This window comes from Talpa occidentalis, unplaced genomic scaffold (genome assembly GCF_014898055.3).
Source record: "Talpa occidentalis isolate TD23 unplaced genomic scaffold, MPIMG_talOcc4v2.1 talOcc4.6, whole genome shotgun sequence".
NCBI lineage: Eukaryota > Metazoa > Chordata > Mammalia > Eulipotyphla > Talpidae > Talpa > Talpa occidentalis.
The window spans coordinates 111,048,326-111,069,708 of record NW_023604972.1 but is presented as its reverse complement, the minus strand read 5'-3'; the positions used below and the strand labels follow the sequence as shown (position 1 = coordinate 111,069,708).

At 38.9% G+C, this 21,383-nt stretch overlaps 1 protein-coding gene across 2 annotated transcripts in view; it reads left to right on the top strand.

Moving 5' to 3' along the window:
• Positions 1 to 21,383, top strand: part of MAP3K1 (mitogen-activated protein kinase kinase kinase 1) — a 65,743-nt gene that overhangs the window by 12,740 nt on the left and 31,620 nt on the right. The window contains exon 1 of one of the 2 annotated variants that reach the window (XM_054688325.1): positions 2,310 to 2,878. The exons of the other annotated variant lie outside the window; for it this stretch is intronic. The gene's annotated coding sequence lies outside the window, so the exon portion shown is untranslated. Of the gene's footprint in view, positions 1 to 2,309; positions 2,879 to 21,383 lie in introns of those variants that run through there. 2 annotated transcript variants of the gene reach the window in all.

Genomic DNA, 21,383 nt, shown 5'->3' with positions numbered 1-21,383 from the left:
CTAACCCAGGGTCAGGCCACTGTCACCTCATCCCAATTCTTGCAGAGTCTCCTTTCTAACCATCCTCCTGCTTTTGGATGCGTCTTTTATCTGTACTGCAGTTAGGGAGAGGTTTCAGCACTGCAGGTCTGATCTTGACACTTCTGCACTCTCCTCATTCACAGAATAAAATCCAGACTTGTTAGTGAGCTCAGAAGTCCCTGATGACCAACTCTGCCCCTCTCCCAGTCCCCTCTTTTAGAAATCCCTGCTCCCCCTTCTAGGACCCTGCTCCTGTCATTTGATGTCATGTTCATATTTTTGCTCCCCTAGATCTCCTTTATTCTCAACATGCTGAGTTCCAGTTCATCTACGTGGAACACTCATTTTGCCCCCATTGTGAGATATTTTTAAAATAAATTTTTATTCCCTTTGCAATGAAAAATTATTGGTATTCTACTAAATATAAATGGTGCTGTTCTGCAGAAATCATATATTGTCCTATAAATTCTGCTAAACTCCTTGCTTTAAGTTTCTTAGCATCTGAGTTAAATTTGCTCCTTTTAAACCTTTTCAGTTTTTCCTTGGCATCTCATATGCAGTCCTGTCTTACGAACGATAGTGTTTACCAAAAAAAAAATGTTATATAATGAATTAGATATTCCTGTTAATTTGTGTTAAAAATTTCAGAGATGCTGTTTAAGGAAAACGTGTTGCCGAGTGATGTATTGCTATCACAGATAATGATCCAAGACCAATCTCAAGTCAGAGAACAAACACGCTCAAATGCTGTGAGCACAGAGCTGATGCTGGCCTGCGTGCATACGTCAGAAGGTTTGTGAATCAGCTGCTCAGAGTCTGTAGTGAGCACATCAGATGTAGGATCATTTCAAATTATCTTTTGTCTGGTCTGTGATTTCTCTTTCCCAAGAAATAAAGGGCAATGCAGTAAACAGGCCAGGTGTCAAGGCATCATTACTCCCAACACGGGCAATGTCCATGCCTTTAAGAACACTCTTAGGGAAAAAAAGACAACATTCTTGAGTGACTGCTGTCAGGTGGGCACCACGGTTCTTAGGACCCACCAGGGAGGAAGCCTGTGAAGGAGTTTTATAAGCTAACAGTCTACCTGATGACTAGTCTGGTGCTGGCCTCAGCCTGCAGGGAGGGCAAGTGGGGTAATGTCTGGAGGGCTTCTTGGGAAAGGAGAGGATCCTGCACCAGGTTCTGAGAAATTATACAAGTGGAAAGGACTTCCAGGGAGTTTTTGTGGCCTGAAGGTAGGTGTGGCGTCTACCTTTTGTGGCCTGAAGGTAGATGTGGAGCAAACACACAGGCCCAGAAGCTTGAAGTCTTGTACTGATGTGGAGAACTGCAAGTGTAGTTCAGGTGCTTTGTCTGGGAGGGCAGGGTGTGCCTGGGTCTCAGGAACAAAGCTGGGGACAAAGATGCCTGACCAGAGAATGTTATAGAGCTCTCTGCTTCCATATTGCTCCCACAGGCCAATCCTCCATCTCCATGCTTAGGACAAAATGAAAAGCCTTTGTGCTTGGACAGGTAACCACAGCATGCCAGGAAGTGGGTCAGGAGGCGCAAAGGAGATACATCAGCGCTGGTACAAGATAGTCTGAGCCCCACAGGTCTGGAAGCTGTGGCTCTTGTACTTCCCAAAACTCCCCATAGTTTCAGAGGTTCACAGACTGGGACATGTTCTCATGTAAAACTAATTCCATCCACTTTGGTCCTGAGAATGATTATGGAGCTGCATGTTTACATTTAGTGACTACACACTATAATAATTAAAAACCTGGGGCCTAGGAATCAGACCACTTGCTACTGTTGAGCTCCAGGGAAGTCACTTACCTTCTCTGAATCTCTAATTTCTCATCTCTACAATGGAGTGAATGGTGGAGAGTAGAATAGATAAGGAAGCATGATTCTTGGCTAGAAAAGCATTCAGTAAATGTTAACTATCAATAATGTTCCTGCAAGTAACTGTGAAGACTTACTATTTAAACCTTCCTACAGATAAGGAATTATGTGATGTGGGATAAAGCGTGTCATTGAGGACCTATGATCAATCTTATTTTCTCATCTGTGAAAAGAAGAGGTTGATTTACATTAACCTCTTAGTAGTTTTTTTTTTTTTAGTTTTAGCAACTTTCCAGAAATTTAATTGGACATTATTTCTTTATTAAGAAGAATATTTTCTGTGTTAATGGGTATATTTTATATGTGAATAGAGGTTTTAGGTTCTATCTAAAGAGATTATAAATTTTAAAGATTAATCAGGTTAACATGGTCACATTTCACTGTATTTTGACTTTATATTGATATAAACAAGTAAGAGGTAAATAAGAAAAACCATTAAACATTAGTGGAAGTGGGGCATCCCTGGTGGTGCGAGGGGTTAAGCACAGCACTATGAGGCAATCCACAGGCTCTGCAGCATGAATTTGATCCCCGGCTGGCCAGGGAGCAACTCACATGGCGCAGCAGACCTCTCCTGCCTCACCCTCTGCTCTCCTCAGCAGTGTGTTTCAGTCTACCTCTTCTGTTCCCCGCTCTTTCTCTTGTGGATCCTCTCACCCCCCGCATCTCTGGCCTGTACCCCAGCTCTTCTGTGCATAAATAATCTTTAAAAAAATTAATTGAAGGAATCATATTTTACTTATAAATTCCCTCCCCACCCACCATATAACTGACCAATCCAGGATGCCAGTTGCTGGTTGGGTTCTAGGCAGAATGTTGGGGTGTTCTGGGGGTTTGTTGTGTCTGGTGCATCCACAGTTACTGGCCAGAGCCCTGTGGTGGATCAGTGCCGTAGGAGTTTGGACAGGGGCTGCCATCTTCTGTGGGTCTCGGATTTGGGCTAATCCTTGGAAAGTTTGGTGAGGTGGTAAGTGGAACTGTTGCCCTATTGCTTGAGTCCACAACTTACTTTCCACAGCCTCCAGTGGAAATCAGTGGTATGTCCACCTTTCACCAGCTCAATGGTGCGTCCCCCTCATATTCAGACTTGTCCAGTGTGCTAGAAGTTAGCTTGTAAGTCATGGAAAGCAGCTTGCAAGAACACTGGCAATCCAAAGTGACAAGGTTTGTGCTGCTGTAAAGGAGTATGCAGGGATAAAGACATCTTTGGAGAATGCCAGACTAAAGAAAGAGTCATTCAAGATAACCAGCCTTGCAGACACTTAAAGAAGGTGCCAAGGGCCAACTTGGTTTTGATGGAGTAACTCAATACCCTAGTTCAAGAATGGAAGGGAGATTCACATACTCAAAACAAGAAGAGGAGACAGTGGAGACATTCAGAGTACTCAAGTCCCTAGAGAGCTCAGGAGAATCTCCACATCACAAGGCAGTTTTCCAAACCTGCCACGAGGCCAAGAGCAGAATTTAAAGGTCCCTTCCCCAAGAGAGGGCCTGGGTCCAAGGCACCTCTGTTTCCTCCCCTCCGCTCAGGCCTCCTGATGCCAGACTGCACTCACCCACCTCAGTCTCCACCTGAGGGACATGAGGCCAGTGGAAGCCCTCTTCCCAAGTTGTAGTTATTCAACTTCACCTGCTGTGCACAGTGTTCAGCTCTTTCCGTCTACAGTATATTGTAATTTCTAGAACACACAATAAATGTTACTTTATATTCACAGAATGTTTGGATTCTCTCATTAGCAATGAGGAAATGTATTTAAAAGATTATTCTTTTCAAAGTTGACTTTGACAACAGAACTGAGGTTACCAGAGAGCAGGGGTAGGGTGGGAGGAAGAGTATGGATAGTGGTGGGGTTTTTAAATTTGTTTACCCCCCAAAATTTTTAATTAATGTGGCTAAAATTAGTTGTAGTTATTAAAATAACAATTCATCTTTTGACTTACAAACTCCTGAACTTCTAAACCTGGGTACCAACTATAAAGAGAAATAAAATTGAAAAGTATTGAAGGCTCAGAAAAGAGAGAAATCACATTTGTTAACCCACATTGATGAGAAGATATGTAAGTAACTAATCTGAGTGAATATTATTTTGCAAAGTAGGGAAAATAAGGAAGACTAGCAATTAGTTAATGCGCTTAAGAGCAGTATTAAAAAAATTTAATTTTTGATAACTTTGCTATTAAAAACTTTTTACTTTATCTAAGAAAGGGACATTTCTCAGCAATAACTTTTTTTTTTATTTATGCATACAAGAGCTGGGGTACAGGGCAGAGGTTTGTTGGGTCGGGGGGGTGGGGGGGGTGAGAGGATTCACCAGAGACAGAGTAAGGAACAGAACAGGCAGACTGACAGAAACATACTTCTCAGCAGTAACTTCTAATAAGCAAAGCAGTCCTTTGACTTTTTCTTATATTTGTAACTTTTATAATTATACATATATACATACTATCTTTCACTTCACACTTTTAAAAATGCAATTGTTATTCAATACTTAGTTGTATGGTTTCCTTGTCAAAATCCAGATTTAATTATATTTTGGGGGTTCTTTTCACATAATGGGCGCAGCATTGGCAATTACTAGAAAGTATAAATTTCACTATGAATCTTTTTTCCTTTCTAATCTAAAACTTTTGGACTGAAGTTCTAGAAAATTTTTACCTTCAGATAGATTTAATTCAGTCATTGTGATTGCACCAACTTGAAGCATCGTATTCACACTAGCCCCTCTTGCCTGCTGCTGTTCTTCATTCACAGAACTGAAGCTGCTCCTGATTCATTGCTCACGACATGACTCTCCAACAAGAATTACTTGTCTTAGGTTCTTGGTGGTGAAGAATGCTTGATCCTTCCTCCTCCTGTCACGTGCATGCAGTTTCCTAGTTTTGATTATTGTGATCATTTATATTTGGGAGCACTTACTACCTGCCCCCAGTCCATGATTTCCAAACAAGGCTGTGACAAGTCCTTTTGCATTTTTGGTTACCTTACATCTTTCTTCTAGCCTTTCATGACTGATTGATAAATGGATATAGGTTTTGTCATCAATACATAAGACAGCTAGGTTGCTATTTGTACACTGCAAACTGAAATCATCCTGCAGTTTTAAAAGTAGATAGAGCATTCCCTGCACTCAAGAGGATTTGCTAGTAGAGTTTTAAATAATGCCAAAGACACATAAGAACAAAGCGTTCCCCTTTTGGGCTGTGGCCCATAAAGGCGGTTTGGGCATCAGAAAGAAAAGATTTATGCTCAAAAATGTCTTGCTTTCTCTCTTCCCTATTACCTTCTTGTGCCAAAGTTTGGAATTAAGTCAGGTTTGTCTGAAGTCAAGTTGTCTCTGCATATAGCAACTTGCTAAAGAAATGTGTTCAAAATGACACAAAATACCACACATTGGTGGTTGTTGAAGATTCCCCCAAATTCTGGCCGTTGCAGATAAAACAAATTAGTAGAAGTTTCATGTTTAAGTAAAGAATGTGGTTGACCTTACCCTGAGTCAAAATGATACCTTACCTAAGTCGAGATGAAACTGTTTGGGGGGGCCTCGGCGGGCCTCCTTGGTGGTGCAGAGGTTACATCTCGGCCCTATAATAATTGCCAGCCACTGTGGCCTGAGTTCCATCCCTGACCAGGAAGTGAAAATAAATCTTAAAAAAAAAAAAGAAAGAAACTTTTTCTGATTTCTGCCTCTGCTTCTTATTTCCCCCTCCTGACATATACACATGCCACTTTACTTCCTCCCCTAGGTCTTGCTGAAGTATTGCCTTTTCACTCCATACTGCCAGTTTTCTGACACTTGCTATTGTGGGGTATTTGTTGAACTGCTTGCACTGAATTTTAGGTTATAGCAAGGTTTCTAGTTTACTCAGTTTTTCCTATATTTCTCAGTGCTTTATTAAAAATCTCATCTTATAAATTATTGGGCATTGATAGGGTTTGCATTTGTAATCAAATCTACTTTACACTTTGAATTACCTATACCATACACTTACTTGTTGACTGTCAATTATTAATTTTTAAAATACCTCAGGGTTGATTTTTTTTAAGTGTAATATGGGAGTTTGCCTACACTGAAAGAAAACACTGACATACCACTTATATTTTGTCCAAGAGTTTCTACTTCAAATCTATTTAAAATGTTGACTCATTCTTTCACATATACTTAGGCAATTTCATGTGTGAAATCTTCTTTTCTATAAATCATTGAAATAGCCTGGAAACTTCATAATTTCAGCCCTGTCTTCCACATCTCTTTTACTTGTGAAAATGGCATAAAATTTTAGGTTTTTTTTAAAGATATATCTAAATTTAAGGTTCAAAGACTAACCTCTCTGGAGACCTGATAACCCTAACTGACTCCTCCAGAATTGTGTGTCTCCTATAATTGTCATGGGGCATTGGCACCATCAGCTCTCTTAGCTACTGTGACTTTCAGATTCTTTCTTGCAGCCCAATAACTATTTTGAGTCTCTCAAATCTGGCAAGTAAAGCATCAGATCTCACCTTGGATCCTGGGCACAGAGGAGGGATGTGTTGCTGTGCTACAGCTGGAACCAGGATGGATTCCTTAACATAGATTGGTTCAGACAACACTAAGAACTCTTCCTGAATAATCCTGTTCAAAAGAGTATTGACCTTTTCTCACCTACTAGAGCATAGAAACAGCCAATGGGTCTTTTTAGAAGATCTGATCAGAAATGGAATGAAAGAGACAAAAGGCTCCATGTTGCTGCTGGCCAGACTCAGTCTCAGAGTCTCAACCTAATCACTCTTCTTTCAGAGTAGTTAGACTGAGAGCAGAGATTGCCCACAGAAGACCTAAGTCTATATGCTTTTATCCTCTGATTTGTACCTTAAGAATTTCCAAATTGTTCATTTTTGTAATTCAAGTTTAATCAGATAACTAGATCAGCCTGTACATGTTTGTTTCCAAAAATTAATAGCATGTTAATTTCTGCACTTATTAAATGATATTTAGAATCATTGTTTCTTTATTCTTAAGTTTTAGACATTTTTTAACCCCCTTTTGAACATTCTGGTCATATGAAGGTATTTATGATTGCCTATGTAGAACTCATGAAAAAGATCAGAAACAGGTGAATCCCATGAGACTTCTTTGACCTCACCTAAATAAGGGACCAGGAAAAAGACTAATTATAATAAAGTGAAAATCAAAATCAACAAGCAGCTACAATCCAGAGACACACTATGAGAGGTGAGGGGTGGAGAAGGGAGTAACATCAAAACAAGGGGGGTGGGAATTGTATGGGGACTATAACCAAGATGAAAATGCATACATTGTACAAAAATGAAAAATGATGTAAAAATACATAAAATAAAATAATAAAAAAGCAAAAAAAGCAAGTATCCCTACTTTATATGATGGTGAGACAATGTGGATAATACTTTGAAAACCAAAATTATTCTGATACACAACTTGAGCTTCCTTTACTATTTCAGTTCATATGAAAAGTCTAATCAAATTGCTGTTCAAATTCAAGAGAAAAGGCATTCTTCATAACTCATTCCTTTTTCCCGTTTTGGTTGAAAGATATATAACCTGCCCTCCAACTGTTTCTTGCAGACTTGGTGTTCCTGTTCCTCAAACCGGTCAGGCCTGCCCCCCATACCATTTTACTGCTTCTGTGGGACATTGAATAAAATTACTTCACCCTCTTTAAGTTTGACTCTCCTCATTTTTGAAATGGAAATAACTATGCTTCACCTTCCCTGCTTCCAGAATTTGCAAAGATTACATGTGACAGTGTCTCTGAAGTGTTTTCAGAAATGTTTTAGCAAAGCACTAAGATTTATGGTCCCATCATTTTGGAATTCTAAAGGATAGCCTCGTGATTCTCTCGATATTGGAATGGCCTTTGAGAGATTCAGTCATTTCAGGAGGCTGCGCACTGCAGTGCAGGGTATTGAGGGCAGCCTGTGTTCCCTTCATCCTGGTTTGGCAGCATCCTCCTGCTGTGCTTGTCTTACTGGAATTAGCAATAATGGTTAACTTCCTCAGGGCCTTGTGAAGTAAGTGCATTTGTATTACCGTTTTACAAATGAGAAGGCAGAGACAGTGAGAGGTGAGGTAACTTTGGCCACTAGTGTCAGTGAACCCCACATATGAACCCTGGTGATTTGACCCAGACCTTTGCCCTTAACATTTAGGAAAACCTCTTATGCATAATTTTGTATTTTTTTTAAATCCAGAGATGGATTTGAGCTACATCAGAGCACAGATTTCATTATATATTATTCATTCCCTTGTCTTGACTTCCATTGAAATAAAAATCATGTAGTGATGACTTTTAGATCATGTTTAGGATATTTAAATATATAGGAAGTATCAGTGACACACTTTAACATTTTTCATCATTATTTGAAGTTCTTATAAAATGAGACCAGTTTTAAGTGCAAAGTAAATCTAGTAGCCCACATTGTGTGTTTGCTGTGCCAGAGAAGAGAGTATACTGGTCCAGGCTGCAAATACGGTTAAATTTTCTTAATATGGAGACCTTTGTTAGCTGAATGGGAGTACACCTGGAGACATGCTTTAAAGTGGACATGGTTACCCTTGTGGACTGTTGGTAGGAATGCAAATTGGTGTGACTATCAGGGAAAACAATATGGAGTGTTCTCCAAAAAGTTAAAATTAGAACTACCATATGATCCAGCCATTCCACTTTTCACTAACTTGAAAAGCTAGAATGGTTAAAGAAAATGTGGTATATAATGGTATGTGATTCAGTCATTAAAAAGAAAAAAAGGAAATCTTGCCATTTTCGACACCATGAATGGATCATAAGAGCATTTTGCTAAGTGAAATAAGTTAGACTATAAGATAAATACCTTATGAACTCATATGTGGGATCTTAAGGGTAAAAAGGCAAAAACAAATTGGTGATTGTTGGAGGTGGCGGTTGAGGGGGAAGGGAGGAGAGTAAAAATGGGTGGAGAAGGTCAAGGTACAAACTTATAGTTAGAAATTAAGTCATGAGGATGTAATAAGCAGCTTGGTGACTCATTAACAATGTATTGAATATTTGAAAGTTGTTAAGAGTCGATTATTTTTTCATCACAAAAATAATTTTGTCATTGATGACAGATGTTAACTAAATTTACTGTGATCTCATTTCACAAATATGTACAAATATTGACTTATACCTGAAATGACACAATGTTACAGGTCATTTATACCCCAATTAAAAAAATAGTCCTCTTTGATAACACAGGTGGAAGGAATCCTCCGCCTTGTGGAAGGAAGAGGGAGACAGTGTGTGAAGCGTGGCATGACACAGGCATCATTTCTGTTTTCAAGTTGTTGGTGGGAGAACTTCAGAAAGCTCAGGCAACCAAGTGATAAGGGGCAGAATGAAAATGTTTGCTCTGTATTTACATACTCCTTTCTTGGCGCCTTCCCTCCTCTCACACATGCTTGGATACCGCAGGCATTTTAAAATGTATTTCTTTACAGTGTAACCTAACTCTTTATAAATGGGCCTTGGGGGAAAAAAAATAGTTTTCCTTTGCAGTAGTTTTAAATTTAAGCTCAATTCAGCATTCGTTTAGTTTGTTTTAGTTGTTGGTAATGCCTGTTTGAACTAAGATACTAGCGTCTGAAGCTAACATCCAATGCAGAGTATGGGTGAATGGACTCCAGTTCATTTACCCTCTTACTGACGTTTGTTGTCTACGAGGGAGGAAGATAATATAAGGATGCCTGCCTGTCAAACGTGGGCTCTTTATTTCGCGTTCATTAGGCATCTCTTTTGAGAATTAAAGTGGAGTGGTTGAGAGAAGTCAGTAATCTCTCTAATCCTAGGCGTCCCCCAAAACAAAGGAGATTATGTCTAAGCTTAACTCTAGAAAGGTCATTCAGGTAAAACTAAAATCTCCTTCAAGGAGAGATAAATATCTTTGCCCATAACTGTCTCTGACACTCCTTTGTTTTACTTTTGAAAATAGTAGTAGTACTATACTTGTCCTGTAAAGCTTACACATGCTGCTCGAGGGAACTTCCTTCCTCTGCTCAACTCAGTGCCTGTTTCACTACATGTACACTACTGTGCTAGGAACTAGTTATCCCCACATAGGAGCTGAGGCGGGGATAAGATCATTTGGTTCTTATGTTCTCTTGCTAGTTATTGATTATTGGTAGATAGTTTTGTGAGAAACACTTGGAGAAAACTGGGAATTATTTATGGGTTCCACCTGGATTGGATATTACTCGTGTATACACTGTTATGAAGATAGCACCATGAGTAATTGTCCATTTAGAGAACAAATGATGTAGGTGATGGGGGGAAAATGAAGAAATTCTGTGCTTGAAGAAAGTTCTCTTAATGAAAGTATGAGTTGACCCCTCCCCCAAAATAATGGTTCCATGTCAGAAAGTGATTATATTAGATGTACTTTTAGTACTATTAATAACTTGTGGAAAGTAGGATAGCCTTCATTTTATATCTTAATATTCTACCATTGGGTGGAATCTTAAGTTCCACCTTTAGGATTAGGGTTTAGGGCTTCATGTGTTTTTCTCTAAAGATACTTTTGTTTAGTTGAACCCTATGAATTGTGCCTAGAATCTTGTACAGTCTCCAAGGATTGAAGAATAAACAAGGGGTTAGTGTTAGCAATTTTAATTCATATCCATACCTATGAAGGGGTAGTGAGGGAGATTCTAGCTCAGAGTCCTCCCTTGGGAGAGTGCCAGAACTTCCTGAAAGGAACAGAGAAAAATCCACAAAGGAGCCTAAGTCAGGGGTGATACTTAGCCCAAGGAGAAGATGGTCAGCAGTAGTGCGGCCACGGGGTGAGGACTGCAAGGGTGGCAGTGGCTTTCTCAAGACCAGCAGTTTTAGTGGGGTGGTGGGGATCAGAGCCACTTCGCTTGTGAAGGGATGGCAGAGCGGTGCAGAAGCACAGGTACCTTGTGAGAGTTGGGAAGTTGGGGTGGGGGTGTGTGGTGGAAAGAGGCAGAAGCCCAGCGTGGTTGGGAAAAGCAAAAAGCATTTTGCAGTGGGTTTGATTAGCTTTTGTTTTAAGGCTAGAAGAGGGGAGAATGCTTCTAGGCTAAAGGGATGGAGCAAAAAGAGGAGGTTCTTTTATTAGCATGCTTTTCAGAAACACTGACATTTCTCAAGGAGGAGACTTGCAGGGTGCTTGACTAGATGGTGAATAGAAAGCCAGTCTGTGATTAAAAGTTGGCCACAGTTATCAAATTGGTAGATAGGAGTTTTCTTTGTTTTTAAGTTACTGTAGTTCATGGTTTAACAAAACATTCATTCACTCAAAAGTTTGTTAAGAATTGGTTATATGCCAGGCAGTAGAAATATAGCAGTGGTGGAACACAAAAATCTCTGCTCTCATAGATACTAGTTTCTAACAAAAACATGGTTGCAAGTGTGCTTGGACCCTATTTCATGGTTTCTAGTTGCACCTTTTTTTTTTTTTTTTTTTTTTTAATGTTTTGTAGCCCTCACTTAGGATGACATGAACACAAACAAGGAAGTGATCTTCCTTATCCCAAGTTTTCAGAGCATTGCTTTCTTTTCAAGTCTTCCAGCTGGTTCTTGCATTTTTTACCTCCTTCCTGGTGGTCCTTTGTAGCTACCTCAGAGAAATATTGTCCCTATTCCACTTTAACTTGGCCATGTGTTCCTGACTAATAGCCAGATTTTGCTGTTGAAGGTCTAGGACACACCTGGGGAGGTGATCCCAGAGTACTTTCCTAGTAATAACAAAGTGTCAACGTATTAAAATTATTTATTTTTAGAAAAACAATTTAGAATCTATTTAGAAATATCCCTATAAATATTACTGTCTTGCATAACTGATAAGTTTTCTTAGATAGAAAGTGGAGACGATATGGCTGATACTTTTACCTCCACCTCAGGGTTGAGAGTGATTTGTTACTTATCTATTGGTAGAGATTATGGCATTGATGAATCATGTCTCCTACATATTTTTTGAGGTTTTGTCATGTTGTGTGTGTGGATATCATTCTGTTCTGGGAAAGTTGTTGAGAACAGTTGCTTTAGCTATTGAGCATTTGGGCCATCCATTCAGCGAACTTCATTTAAGAGAAGGGCTCCAGGCGCATCCCGTGCAGCTCACCGCCCTGGGAATGCTTACTTGGGTCAATGACCAAAATTAATTCAAGTCCCACTTTCATGTTTACCTAAATTTGTTTGAATTTAAAGTTGTAGTTCTATTTGCAACATAAAACTGTTAGACTGCACCTCCCTCCCAATCTTGGAATAAAATTGACATTCGGGAAAACAGGTGCTCTTTTTCATGCTCATACTGTGTTTTCAAGAGCATCCTGCAGCTGTATTCCCCCCAAACTAGGAGACTCCAAATTTGAGTATTCTGGATTTGGGGTTCTAGCTCTGCACTTCCCTGGGCACACTCATTTCATTAACAAGGCCCCCCATTCCCCTCTGCAGCTAGTTCTCTTTCTTCTCAGGTTGCTTTCCTAATAGGACATAGTCTCATGGCTTCTATTCCTACTCTTGAAGACATAAAATCTTTTGGAATTTTCTTCAAGACTTCTTATTCCTGTTGACCACAAGAAAATCAACAGACATTAACAAAATTGGGTACATGGACAAGTTCCAAAGTTATGGGAACTGAAATGGAGATGAGTTGGGGCTCATGATTCTTAGCTTCTTCTCTGGACAAGTCTTTGTTTTCCTGGTCATGAAATCACCCTTCTCGCCTCTGGTGCGCCAAGCTCTTCTCTCCTTCTGCAGTGCCCCTAGAACAAATGGTGGATGCTTGCTTACAAAAAGGCTACAGTAAAGCTTTTTTCACACCTTAGAGATCTTTCCTATCTGGAAGATCATATTGGAAAGTCATTGCATCCTCACAGCCTGCCATGTTCAATACCAGCATCTGAGTCAGTACTGTTAGAATGGAAGGTAAGACATAGGACTTGCTCTCAAGTAAAACACAGCCCATGGGGAAACATTAGTCTGTCCCTTTATGCAGGACGTATTTATTGAGCATCTTCCATACACAAGCTTCTGCTAGGGCAAGGGACATTTCTGGCTTCAGATCTCACAGTCAAGTGTTAGAGACAATAAGTAAAGGGCCCTAACTCCCTCAGCTGAGATAGAGGAGTTGTGACTGGAGAGGGGAGCCTAAAGGCAGCATCTGGTGGTCCTAAAACTTAAGCAATGAGGTGAGACTACATTGTATTGTGACCATTGCTTCTGTATACTAGATAAATTAAAATTTTAGTCACTGTTCGATTTGTTTCCAATTTTCGGCTTAAAAGTCAGTAATGAATTGAGTTAAATTATTCTAGGTAAAAAAGAATATTCACATGCTTGCTCCTGAAAAGGAGTTGTCATGTTTAAAAAAGGATTAATACTATTTATATATATTACAAGTAAAGTCCTTTGCACCCTATCCATTCAGACTCTTTTTCTTTAATAACTGAATTCATTAAAATTAGGAAATGGTTATTACGAATGTCTTTTGAAGTACATACCAGACTAAGTCATAAGTCACAACCTGCCCCATTAAAATAAATGCAATTATTTGATTCTGCTAATTTGTAGCTTTTGCTACAGTGAAAAGAATTTGACATATTTGTGAACACCTACAGAATTCCACTGAAATGAAGAATATATTACTTAGGTAGACAGAAAGGAATGATTCAGACTACATTTGGGACAGATTGTCGAATTAATATGCCTTCTAGTGGGCAGATGACATCTTTGATATTTATATTTCCTTGTTACATATTTAAGGAAAGAGTGCCACCTACTGAATGAAGATTTTTTTTTCCCTTCCCTCCATTTCATTCCTAGAATGTTGTTTCACTTTGAATTCTTAGTTTCTCCAACTCTGTACTACAACTAATTCCAGTAGGTAGCTTATGCCAAACTATGAACAAAGAAGTTATGTTTACTCCTGATCCCATCTTCCAGTGGATTAACCAGGGAGGCTAGCATTCTTAGAGGAAGTTTGGCCTCCAAAACCAGTTGTAGAACCTGAGCATAAGCATGATTCAGCACTTTGCAAGTTTCAAAACTTTCCCATTATTTTAATGTATTAGCTGGCCCCAAAGGGGTTTTGTTTGTTTTGTTTTAAGCTGGATATTTGGATAGTCGGTGAGAAGGAATTAGGTGAGCAAATCACTGGGAAGAAATCACCCCAAGGAATAACTGAAGGGGGCTGAGGATTATATGTCATTGGTCCAGATCTACTGGGCAGACCTCAGTGTCCTATGAAATAATATTAGTACAGAAATTGTTTGATCATGACTTGGTTATAGGTCATGTGGGAAGTTTTCTGAGGCAAGTCGTTAATGCAGATACCCACTTCCAGTATTCCTCCATCCATGTGGATTGGTAGTTCTTTTTTTTTTTTTTTTTTTAAGATTTATTTTTTATTTATACAAGAGCTGGGTACAGGCCAGAGGCATGCCCGCTGCTCCCCTCAGCAGTGCTTTTGGTCTGTCTGCCTGTTCTGTTCCCAGCTCTGTCTCTGGTGAATCCTCTCACCCTCCCTCACCTCTGGCCTATACCCCAGCTATTGTATAAATAAAAATAAATCTTAATAAATAAATAAATTTAAAAAAAATTCCCAGTCAAGAATTTTCACAGAATCTGTAGATCATATGTGGACCACATCAGTGGTAATATTGATGGTAATATTAAGAAAGGATTCTCACATTTGGAAACACTGGTAGCCACTGGACTATAGGGATGGCAAAGAATATTTATGCTAATGAAACTATTAGCAACTGCTCTTCAGATTTAATAATAAAAGGGAGTTTGTATCAAACTGTATATTTTTATATTATATCTACCCCCCAAGGAATATAGAACTTGTAGAGTGACATTAATAATGAATCAAATATCCACACTTGAATGACCCTAAAATACTATCTCGTGGTCTGCTCTGATTTGTAAGTTCTTGAATTCAGAAAGCTTGGTGTCGCTTAAGCTCATGTAGTTGACAATTGGCACTCAGTACTTCACTCTGAATCTCCAGATGCCCCAATCCTGATATTTTTCTTGCTTCCATGAGGCCTCCTGTGATGTAGGGAGTAGTAATTCAGTGGCACCTATTTATTTTTAAGGAAATATTTCAGTCAGGCAGAAAAATATGAGATAAAATATAAGAGAATAGTATGATGAGGGCCTCCCCAGTGGCGCAGCGGGTTGAGCACAGCGCTGTGAAGCTGTCCGTAGCCTCTGCAGCATGGGTGTGATTCCTGGCCAGCCAGGGAAATACCCACATGGCACAGCAGACCTTTCCTGTCATGCTTGCTGCTCCCCTCAGCTGTGTATTTCGTCAGTCTGCCTGTTCTGCTTCCCACTCTGTCTGAGTGAATCCTCTCACCCACCCACACCTCTGGCCTGTACCGCAGCTATTGTATAAAAAAAAAAATCTTAAAAAAAAAAACCAAAAGAGAATAGTATGATGAACAGCCTTCCTTCTCTATTTAACAATGTAAATATTTTATCACATTTGCTGGGGTTGGACTGTGGGTGTGTGTGCATTAAAGAAACTGTTAGACAGGCGGCACCCTTCCCTCCTCCTAGCTCTGACTTGGTATCACGCGGGTGGTAGACCACCTTGTGTGGCAGCCTTCACATTCCAGGTGTCTCTGGTCAACACTGACACCTCCTGAAATTTGAAGAAAATAGCTGTACTTTGTACTTTCATCTGTTTTCCAGTGAACATATTGTTAAAAAAAAAATTGTGACCCAGCATAGTGCAGAAGAGGGAAGACAGGGTTTTGGAGTCAGGGCGACCTGGTTTTATAACTCAGAATTCTCACTTAGATTAATCCCCACTTAATCTGCCTGCTACTTCTGTGCTTTCCTTTAAAATTATTCAGACACCATCTTCTCCGTAGATCTTTCCAGGACTCACCACTAGATATAGTTAGGGGCGGACATCTACTCCATCCTTGCAGTTGTTTATGATAATGTAAAAATACTTCTTTTATTGCAGAGGTGGTATTGTATTTTCCCTGTTTTGCTAGACTAGGCACCTAGAGAAATAGAAATCCCCTCTTAATCATCTCTTGTTTCTTTATTCCACTTTGTATCTCTGTTCCTAGCCCAGAGCTTACACGGAGTAAGCAAGTGTGCCAGCATTCATTGAACAGTGTGGTTTTCTAGCATTAAAGCATAGAGAAGAAAAGCTACATTTGTCAGGAAGTCATTCTTCCTCATTCTGAGCATCCCAGTTAACATGCCATTCCACCAGCTAGAAGAAAGTACTATAGAAATAGTACTAGCTGTTCTATGGGTTTGAAAGAAACTATTCTCCTAGCAAAGGCTGTAAAGAGGGCTTTGTGCTCTAATTCAGTGCTGTACCTTCTCCATTAATCTAGGGCCAGGCAAAACAATTCAAGGGTTGTTAATATAGAAGGTGCTCAAAATGTTAAATTTTAACTTTAAGCCACTTTTCTTAAACTGTGGAAGAAGAATATTACAGTAACAGGCCATTTCTCCCCAGTTATTAACTTTGTTTATTTGATCTCTTGCAAGAAAACTTAAACTGCCACTCTTCTTTAAAGGTAACTGATTTAGTAAAAATGTAATCACATACCCTTTTGGAAAAGGTTCCAAAGAAAAATATATACCCATGCCTCCATGTAACACTGACTGGGAATCTTTTTGATGAAAACCAGCATGGTGACAGCCATCTTTTCTTTAACCCTAAGTACTTGCTTCTGTGTCGTGAACTAAAGACCTGTGCTGCTAGATGAAGGACAGGTCGCACCGCCTTGCTGAAAACTGCCACACAACAGTGGTGTGAGGAGTTCCAGCCTGCTTCTCTACTGCAATGTAAAAGCTCACTACATTTATGAATCACTTCTCTTCTAAACATTCCCAACCCTAGATTTATCAAGTAGCACAAACGGGAAATTCTTGAAAGGAAATACACATTTAGCCAAATACTGTAAAAAATTAGCATCCTTTTCCTTGCTTACTGATCTGTGTTCAACAATTAAGGAAGAGGATGCTCATAACATCCCATTTTTTTCCCAAAGGTTTCTAATGGTTCTTTGTCAAGTAGCAAGGACACAACAAAAGAAGGAATAAACAGGGGAATTTTTAGCACTGAATATCAAAAGAATACAAACCTACAGGATTAAAAGTATCTGAAACTTTCTTGAGTTTCTGTTGGAAAGGAACAAATGAGAAATGGGACATACTGGTCTTGAAGTCCCTTTGTAAATATTTGCCCTGAGAAAATAATTACATTAAATTTGCTGGTAGATCTTCTGAGTTCATGGGTGAAAAGAATAGTGTGAATTTTCCACCTGACAAGGTGGGTGGAGGAATGGTAGTGTTTAGACATAGGTGATTGCTTTTATGAGTGAGAAATGTATTTTTGAAAAATATTTAGTTTAAGTAGTAAACATTCCAGTGACAGCTAGTAACTATTTCAGTCCATTTGTTTTGTCTGTCAGCGGTAGCGGAACAGCATTGTTTTTCTGTCACTGGTATTTTCATTTATTTTGTGAGATGATGAATCTTACAAAGACACGAGACTCATTTCTGTCTAGTTCATTTTTACAGTTCTCACTTGTCTGCACAAATACTGCCATCAAATTTACTTCATAATATGTGACCTGAAGTCATTGAAATTCACTGAAAGTGAGTCTTTGTCATTGTAGAACTGACAGCATGTTGATTTCACTTTAGTATAATTTCTTTTATGCCCACACTTGAGGGGTGTTAATTCGAAGCCATGTCTCTCTTCACCTTTCCTAGTTTTTCTCCTTGGCTGCTTTTTTAAAAATATATTTTCTGATTTTAAATTGCTAGTCTTTTAGGATTTTCATTTCTTTACTAACCTAATTTGATTCATCCTGTTTTCTTTAAAATTCTTACCAATTTTAAATAGTCACTACTATTTAAATACTATTTAGATACTATTTACTATCTTGATTGTTTCTGCATCAGTTCTTGCCACTAGCCTTGAATTTTGCAGTAGAGAGAGGAATCGTCCCATCTGAATTATCTTTTTCTCCTGGCAAGTTTTAACTTCTACTGCAGTTTGACATTTTCTTGATCTGCTAGTCACATACATGCCAGTACATATGGGTTGTCATCTATGTGTCCATTGATTTCTTGATAAAATAGTCAAACTGGTTTCATTCTCATTTCAGTTTGTTGATTTTTATATTCATCTTGCACATTTAGAAGGAAGAATGATCCTTTTTATAGATTTGAATAGAACATCAGTTCCACTATTGGGTGATGTCATCAATGATGCATATTACACTGATTTGTTTGTGGCACATTAATAACTTGAATGTGGTGACTTTTAATGAAATCTGCCAACTGTGTCTGAGAGACATGGATATGCTAATAAACATATGAGCCAAGCTTCTTCGTTGCTGCTTTACACTTTTTTCTGGACTAGGCAGGTGTAAAGCAGTGATTTAAAAAAAAAATCTTGGGCCTCCCCGGTGGCGCAGCAGGTTGAGCGCAGTGCTGTGAAGCTGTCCACAGCCTCTGCAGTGCGGGTTCGATTCCCGGCCAGCCAGGGAGAGTCCCACATGGTGCGGCAGACCTCTCCTGTTGTGCCCGCTACTCCCCTCAGCAGTATATTTCGGTCGTCTGCCTGTTCTGCTCCCCACTCCCTTTCTGGTGAATTCTCTTACCCTCCCACACCTCTGGCTTGTAACCCAGTGCTTGTATAAATAAATCAATCTTAAAAAAAAAAATCTCTTTGTATTCTATCTTTTTTCTTTGTTTATCTCTTACCTCAGCCACAGGAAACACAGTCCCTTTAGTTTGATATTTAACATATAAACATGTCCACTTGAAAGTCTAGTTTCGTGTTTTACCTCTCTTTGGAGGCTTTTGAAGTATAATCCAAGATGTTTATATGTTAATTTTAACAGCGTTTACTTTTCTTACAAGGCAGTTTTATCAAATTCATGTTTGCATATTCCTATTTTGTGATAAAGAAAGGTGCCTTTTAATCATAAAATAGTCTTGACTAAAATTAAATGAAAATGAGACTCATAAAACAACTTAGAATCTGTTTTATTTTGTAACTTAAAAATGTACCATCTATTCATCATAACAGTGTCTTCATTAGTAGTTACCAATATTTTATGTACGTTTGAAAATTTCGTTTTAATGGTGTCTGAAATTTGTAATACCCTTGGTTATCATTACCAGTATTCAGTTACTTAGCAATCTAGTTTACTTAGCATTTGTAGAATACAATTTTCTTTTGAGTCACTTGTCTTCTCTAGTGGGAGACTTTGAAGTAAGTAGTTTATAGATAGTAGGTCACAAGTAATACGCTACCAAAAAAAAAAAATATATATATATATAGTGTTGGTACTTTAAGACAGATTTAATGCTGTCTGATAACCTTCTGCCTTCTGTAAACTCCATCTCATATTTGTAAAATAATTGTTAAACCAGTCTTTTACAAATAATTTAGAAGTAGGAGAACCTTTTGACTATTCTTGTTATCTTTGAAGTTGTTAAAATGTTTCACAGGCAATTATGGTTTGAATGGGCTGTGTGTGTCTCTTATGTGTGCTGGGTTCAACATTGGCAGTGTTATTTCCAAGATCTTTGTTAATTAGAGGTGATGATAAGACACTCTGACTCTGAATCAGCAGATGCTTATAAAGTCCATGGCATCTGTTGCTGTGGGTACTTGTAAAGCACTTGCGCTTTTCTTGTCTAGGTTGGCCTCCGTCAGCTAGAGAGCAAGCATCTGCAATAAGATTATCCATTACTAGATTCATTTGGTTTAATTTTGGTTAATTTCCTAATACTCTTCATGTGTTTATATCGTCCTACTTTTCAAAATCTGTAATTTTTACTGGAGGATAACTTTAATATTAAAACTGAAATCAGAAATCTTAAACTGGAAATCTGGATGATATTTTAATAGAAATTAATCAATCCATGGTTTCAAAAAAATTGGCCTTAATATGTAAATGACAGTTTAGAATAGTGTATAAATATGATTTGATCAAAATCACTAAGCTGGTGAACTGCTTATATGATAATTGCTGATAATAAATAATACATTATCATTTTTGTTATTTGACCTCCATATTATTTAACTTTTGATGTAGTTAACCAGGCTGTGACCATGGCCATGTCACCCAACCTCAGATGGTAACTACCTTGTTGAGTTGTTGGGAGGGTGAAGTAAGGTAATACATACAAAGTACATAGCACCTTTCCTGGCATGTAACATTAACTTTTTCTGTTGTGACATAAGTTTGGGGGGGGGGGGTTTTCCAAATCACTAGTTATTGACTAACATTTTCATGCTAAAGATGAACTTTTACAAAACATCATAGTGTATCTGGTAGGATGTTTTTGAGTGTTTATCAGATACTACCAGAGTGATGTGTTGAATTAGTCTTTTAATCCAGCTCCTTGGGAATGAAAGAGAGAAACATGTTAGGGTTTATTTCAATGCAGAGTTAAGGACCCATGACATTTCTCCTATGGCAGTGCATGCACACGGCTTCTGAATAACTTGGCCGTTGACCATGTGGGGAAGTACAAACATAGCTGCAGGTCCTCTAGCTGAACCCCGGGGACTCTCGTACAACTCTCACATTTCCTTTTATTGCTTCTTCCCCTCTCTCCATCTCTGATTGCATCTTCGCTCTATTTTCTCTCTTTTCTTCTTTATTCCTGTCTCATTATTCCTACTTACTACTTTGCTTTTTTCCTATATTCCAGCACCATTCTTCCTGCAATGACACTATTCATGTATCTTTCACTCACACTCCCAGAGAGAGCGATTTCATTAAGATGCTCACTGCCTTACACTAGGTCTGTGGGCCAGTGCACATTACAGGCCTGTGGAATGCAGGATGGGTTCAGATGTATAAAGTATGGTGTCCTGAGCATCAGACACCACCTTCACAAGAGGAGATGGTGTGGCTGCTTAACTCTGGTTTCTCAGAACAGGAGGGGCAGCAGTTAGATGCCTTTTGTGACCTGTCCTAGACATTTGGCACTAATGATAAGAAAATGGATAAAATGTTTTAATCTGCTGTGGAAAAGTTCCCAATGTGCTAAGGAAAGCAGAAACTTAAATGCTCCCATTTATGCTGTAATAATCAATATCAGTATACTGGGGCAGAGTGGCTGACTGCCATAAAACCAATGGTAAGACGTTCTTTACTGAGGGCATATGAGATGACAAAAGATACTCCTGTCAGGGGAAAAACATCATCTGCAAAGGTGAAGATACATCAAATATCTTAGTGTGCTTCTTAGGAAAGGAGTATTTTAGTGCTGTGAAAAAACAGCAGTGGCTGGCATTTAAGGGAGCCCCGGAAGAGGGTCTACTACATGATACCGATGAGGTGATTCAGAAGACTGGAAGCAGAACTAGGAAGGAATTTCCTGGAATTCAAGAGGGGAGAGTTATAAGTGGGACAGTCCACAATGGATTAGTTAAAGGGAGGACCAAGTGGCTTCATTGAGAACAA